This window comes from Pongo pygmaeus, chromosome 3 (genome assembly GCF_028885625.2).
Source record: "Pongo pygmaeus isolate AG05252 chromosome 3, NHGRI_mPonPyg2-v2.0_pri, whole genome shotgun sequence".
Classification (NCBI taxonomy): Eukaryota; Metazoa; Chordata; class Mammalia; order Primates; family Hominidae; genus Pongo; species Pongo pygmaeus.
The window spans coordinates 24,187,418-24,193,352 of NC_072376.2; positions in this window are offsets into that span (position 1 = coordinate 24,187,418).

Below are 5,935 nucleotides of genomic sequence, written 5' to 3' on the forward strand. Positions count from 1 at the left end.
AAAAAATCAACCCACAATGGAAGGTGGATTAACAGGACTTCAGCAACTCCTTGCAACGGGCTCCCATCTGCAGCAGCCTAGGGATCAATAGGGACACTGAGGGCTTCGGGAGCCAGGCTGGGAAGCTGGAAGGACACGACAAATCAACATCACTGCAATTTCATTAAAGACCTGGGGGTGACATCCAGCCACCGATTTTGTTTTTCACATTACTTTTCTCTGATTCGGTGCTTTGTGAAGATAGATGGCTGGAATACTGGGCAGACAGAGGGCAGCAAGGAAGCCCAGGGAATCTGATGCACACACAGGCTAAGTGGTTTTAATCAGGATCCTCAGATGGAGCCCAATTTTGTCATCAAAGAGAAAATAGCAAATACGTAGAAAGACGACCAAGGAATGCTGAGCTCTCACTTCACGGCTCCAAATAAGAATGCAGAGGACTTAGGGAAGAGGCTTTGGGAGTTTAGCTTTGGGAATTGGAAAGACCAAGTACAATGCTGAGCTGTTGCTAACTGGCTGTGTGAATTTGGGTGAATTACCCAACCTATTACTCAGTTTCCTCATTGGGAGAACAGGAAAATTACCACCTATTATGAGGGTTAAATGACCTCATACCATACCTTACCTTACAGTAAGCACTCAGGAAACATTGGCTACTGCTATTTTTGGTGGTGTTTTTTTTTGTTTTGTTTTTTTGTTTTTTGTTTTTTGAGACAGAGTCTCGCTCTGTCACTCAGGCTGGCGTTCAGTGGTGCGATCTCAGCTCACTGCAACCTCCACCTCCCAGGTTCAAGCAATTCTCCTGCCTCAGCCTCCTGAATAGCTGGGACTACAGGCGTGTGCCACCACGGCCAGCTAATTTTTTGTGTTTTTAGTAGAGATGGGGTTTCACCATGTTAGCCAGGATGGTCACAATCTCCTGACCTCGTGATCCACCTGCCTCGGCCTCCCAAAGTGCTGGGATTACAGGCGCGAGCCACAGCACCCGGCAGGTGGTGTTTTATTATTATTAGGTGGGTCTTATATAGGTGATACAGGCCTTTGTAGGTACTGTATTTTCCGCCTGAAATGCTTCTCGCCTTTGTTTCTTCCCCTTCTTTAACACCCACTCCTCCTTCAAGACTGAAGTCAGATATCACCTCCTCCAGGAAGACTTTCCTGCCCCCACAGGTCCTGGTTGACCATCCCTACTCTGTGTCCCCATGATGCCCTGTTCTTATACTCATCATAGCACCTGCCACATTGTATTCAACACATTGCTCAGTGGACCAGAGCAACTGCAAGGCTGGAACTGGATCTCACTCATCTATCTGTTCAGTCCCCAGTACAGTGACAGGCATGTAATAGGTGCTCAAAACTTGTCTGCTGCATGGAAGAATTAGATAGTATAATTTCAGGAGTCCTTGGAAATCTCTTGCTTTCAGAAATGCCTTTCCAAGTTCCTAAGTCTACCATCAAAGCCTTCCCCTCTAGCCTAAGACTCTGATCCCGTTTAAATTTTAGATATGTCTCTCCCACCACCTGCTGTCCCATTGTATGTGGTATGTGCTCAACAAATATTTAAAGGATCAAATTGGGTTAGAAGCAGGGTCTTATAGGAAAGGAATTTCAGACACAGCAAATCTGCTGGGTGCAGTGGCTCACGCCTGTAATGCCGGGACTTTGAGACACTGAGGTGGGAGGATCACCTGAGGTCAGGAATTTGAGACCAGCCTGGGCAACATGGTGAAACCCTGTCTCTACAAAAATTAGCCAGGTGTGGTGGTGGGTGCCTGTAATCCCAGCTACCTGGGAGGCTGAGGCAGGAGAATCGCTTGAACCCAGGCAGCCGAGGTTGCAGTGAGCCGAGATTGCACCACTGCACTTTAACCTGGGCGACAGAGCCAGACTCCATCTCAAAAAACAAACAAAAAAAATGACACCAGCAAATCAGAAAGGAGGAGGTATGGCGAGAACATAGAAGGAAGCTTCTCAGCGGGGACCTCTCACTAAAACAGAAATTCAGCTCCTCCCACACAGGCAAAGTGCAAGGAAAGAGGTTTCTTCTGTTCCCCATTTTCTTTAGGGTGTCATTTTCTCTTCTGGCTCTTCCAGGCCTTCCTTCGACTTCATCTCCTTGGTGAGGCTCCAGGCACCTTGGGTCACTTCAGGGCTCCAGAAGGAGACTCTGCAGAGGGGCAATGCTTAACCCACAGAAAGGGTGATTTGAATTAAGTCATCCTGTTGTGTGCATTTACTAATGCTTCCAGAAATTCCAAGAGTAGATGGTATCAGCTCCTTTTTACAGATAAGGAGAGTAAAGCTCAGAGAGATTAACACCTTACCCAAAGTCACAGAGGGACTCAGATACAAAACAGACACAACATGGCACCAAACATGGAAGAGGCCCTTGGCAAATGCTGACAGGCTTGGTTTCCCCTTAGCCATCCACCAGCTTTTGTATGTTTATTGAACACTTACTGTGTACCAGGTGCAGTGCACGGTCTTTACTTGCATCTCCCAGTTGAGTCTCCCAATAGCCCTTTCACTATCCCCATTGTGGAGATGAAGAAACTGAGGCACAGAGAGATTAAGTATTCTATCCAAGGTGGCCCAGCTGATAATGGACAGAACCAGAGTTTGAGCCTGAGCCTGTGCCCTCCCTTAGCACTGCCAGACAAAATGCATGGTGCCCAGTTACATTTACATTTCAGATAAATAACAAATACTTTTTTCGTACAAATATACCCCAATATTGCATGAGACATACAAAAAAATGATTCACTGCTGATCTGAAATTCAAATGTAACTAGGCATCTGGTATTTTAGTAGCTAAATCTGGCCACCCTACTCTATTTCAATGCTTGAGTAAAAAATATTTACCTCTCTGTTCTGTGAGGTTCATAATGTGGAAAGTTTTCTAACATTTTCTTTTCACTCTTGTTGCTGCTCCACATCCAACTTTACTTTTCTAAGTTCCCAGATGTATGTTCTATCTCTGGGTCATTTTTCTACACTTTCCTCTTCAAAGTTTTAAAAAGGTTATCAAGCTCTTAGCTTGTTGTGATGAAACAGATATTGATATAGAATAGAGAAGAAACATTCTGTTGAAACACTTTTTTAAAAACAGGAGATAGTAGTGGGTGACGTGCTAAGAAGAAATGACATTATGTTTAGACCAAAGACTGGGAGAAGCAGCCTTGCTGGGTGACAGCCAGTTGAGACAGCCTTTCCTAATGGATAGTGCAAGCATTGTTTGGGGACATTTACTGCAGAATACAATGGGGTAAAGGCACCAAAGGTGAACAAAATATCATCCTTCATAGGCAGAAAGCACAGGCTGTGACAGGAAATAAATTGCTGGTGAAGCATCTCTTAAAGAAGAATAGGTTTAAATGTCTGCCTGACTTGAGGACCAGAGGCTCCTGGGATTTTTATCAACTGGAGGGTTGTAGCTCAGCAAAAGAAGCTTGTTTTATTTTTCTTTTGGGGAATAGCAAGATGTACAGAGGGTAGTTTGGTGTGGAAAGAGGGACATATGAAAATGCCTAGCTTTTTGTACAGAAGTAAGCAGTTTTTTAAGGCCATCTATTTAACCTCAAATAGATAGTTTGAGTGCAATGTGGACAATACAGTAACAGCAGAGTGTAATGCCAAGGCCACCAAATAGGGTATCAGAGAGAAGTGGGGTTGAATACTGACTCCAGTGGCTATTAGCTATAAAAAGTGATATGGTTGGCTGTGTCCCACCCAAATCTCATCTTGAATTGTAACTCCCACAATTCCCATATATGTGGGAAGGACCCAGTGGGAGGTAACTGAATCATGGGGGTGGGTCTATCCTGTGCTATTCTCATGATAGTGAATAAGTCTCACAACATCTGACAGTTTTAGAAAGCAGTTTCCCTGAACAAGTTCTCTTCTCTTGTCTGCCACCATGTGAGATGTGCCTTTCACCTTCTGCCATGATTGTAAGGCTTCCCCAGCCATGTGGAACTGTGAGTCCATTAAACCTCTTTTTCTTCATAAATTACCCTGTCTCAGGTATGTCTTTATCAGCAGTGTGAAAATGAACTAATACAGTAAGTCATTGGGTCTCTCTATATTAGGGTAGGATAGGCTTTGCTACAGTAATAAATATGCACAATATCTCAATTTGATTTCTTGTTCATGCCCCAGTTTGATGCAGGTTGGACACCAATTCTTGATGGCTCTGTCCAAGCAGGGACTCAAGATTCAGACTCTTGTCATCTTTTAACACTGCCACCTTAAATATGTAGCCTCTTAGGTTGCTGCAGAAGGGTGAAAGAGTGTGGGAGATAGCACAGGGGGTTATGGCCAGGCTTGGAAATGATATTCATCACTTCTGCCTATTTTCTATTGGCTAGAACCTAGTAGTAAGGCCCCACCTACCCTGCATAGATGCTAGAAAAGGTGGTCTTCCAGTGTGAGCACATAGAATTGTCTCTGCCACACTGCGTGGTCATCTGTTCAGTGGAGGTTGCAATAGTACCTACTGAGATAGTTGCTCTGTAATTAACTGCTTAATCAAGGGTAGTTATAGTTATTTGATTTTATTTGAGCTGTTATAGGAATAACTAATCTGTCATAAAATTAGGTCTGGGTTGCAGTCAGATTCGGAGACAGAAAGTAGAACGCTGGTTGCCAGGGGCTAGCAGGAGGGAGGAATGGGGAGTTATTGATGAATGGGCACAGAGTCTCAGTTTTGCAAGATGAAAAGTTTCTGAAAATGAATAGTGGGTTTATTAGTTCATTTTCACACTGCTATAAAGAAATACCCGAGACTGGGTAATTTATAAAGGAAAGAGGTTTAATTGACTCACAGTTCTGCATGGCTGGGGAAGCCTCAGGAAACTTACAATCATGGGGGAAGGCAAAGGGGATGCAAGCTTGGGCCTTCTCACATGGTGGCAGGAGACAGAAGAGTGAGCAAGAGCAGGAAAAACTGCCTTAGAAAACCATCAGATCTCGTGAGAACTCACTCACTATCACAACAGCATGGGGGAAACCGGCTCATGACCCAATCACCTCCCACCAGGTCCCTCCCTCAACACGTGGGGATTATGTGGATTACAATTTAAGATGAGATTTGGGTGGGGACACAGAGTCAAACCATATCAATGGGGATGGCTGCACAACATTGTGTATAGAGTTAATGCCACCAAGCTGTATAGGTAAAAATGATTAAAGTGGTAAATTTTATGTTACGTATATTTGACCACGATTTTAAAAATTAAAAAAAAAATACATTAAATCAGGTCTGGATTAACTCCAGGTATAGGTTAACCTGGCCCAGGGACAGGATGACGGCTCTCTAGTGGCATTTGTGTCAGACGGTAGTCTGGCTGGTTCTGGGCCTGAGCTACTGATGAAATTAAAGAAGTTTCAGATGGTTTGCTCTCTGTGCTTTAGGGAAACGTGGTATTTAAAGTTCTTCAAGTTTATCTTGAATGCAGAGTCACTTATCATTAAAAAGAAGGAAGAAGAAAGAAATTGTGATTCTTGTCTTCCTTCTCCCAGGCTCCCTAGTCTCGGAGTCTTACCTCTGCCCAGGTCACCTCAGGACTTACTTTCAGCTCCAACCCATCCAGCCGTGGTTCACAGCCCTGATTGCACATCAGATTCACCTGGGGAGCTTTAGAAGCAAACTGATGCCCAGGCCGCAGCCCAGTTCAATTCAGTCAGGCTCTCCAGGAGGCGCCTGGGCCCAGTGCTGTTTTAAAGGCTCCCCAGCTGATGTGAATGTGCCTCCAGGGCTGAGAACCGCTGACTGCAGTCTGTTCTGGCTTCTTCCTGGCTGCGTCTCTGCAGAACTGCTAAGAGCCAGGAGCTTCAGGCAGATGCAGGCTGAAGACCCACCTCAGCCGCCCCGGCACTGAGTGGTCTTGCGCACACTGTATAACCTCTCTGTCTTCTCGTCTGTACAATGAGGGCA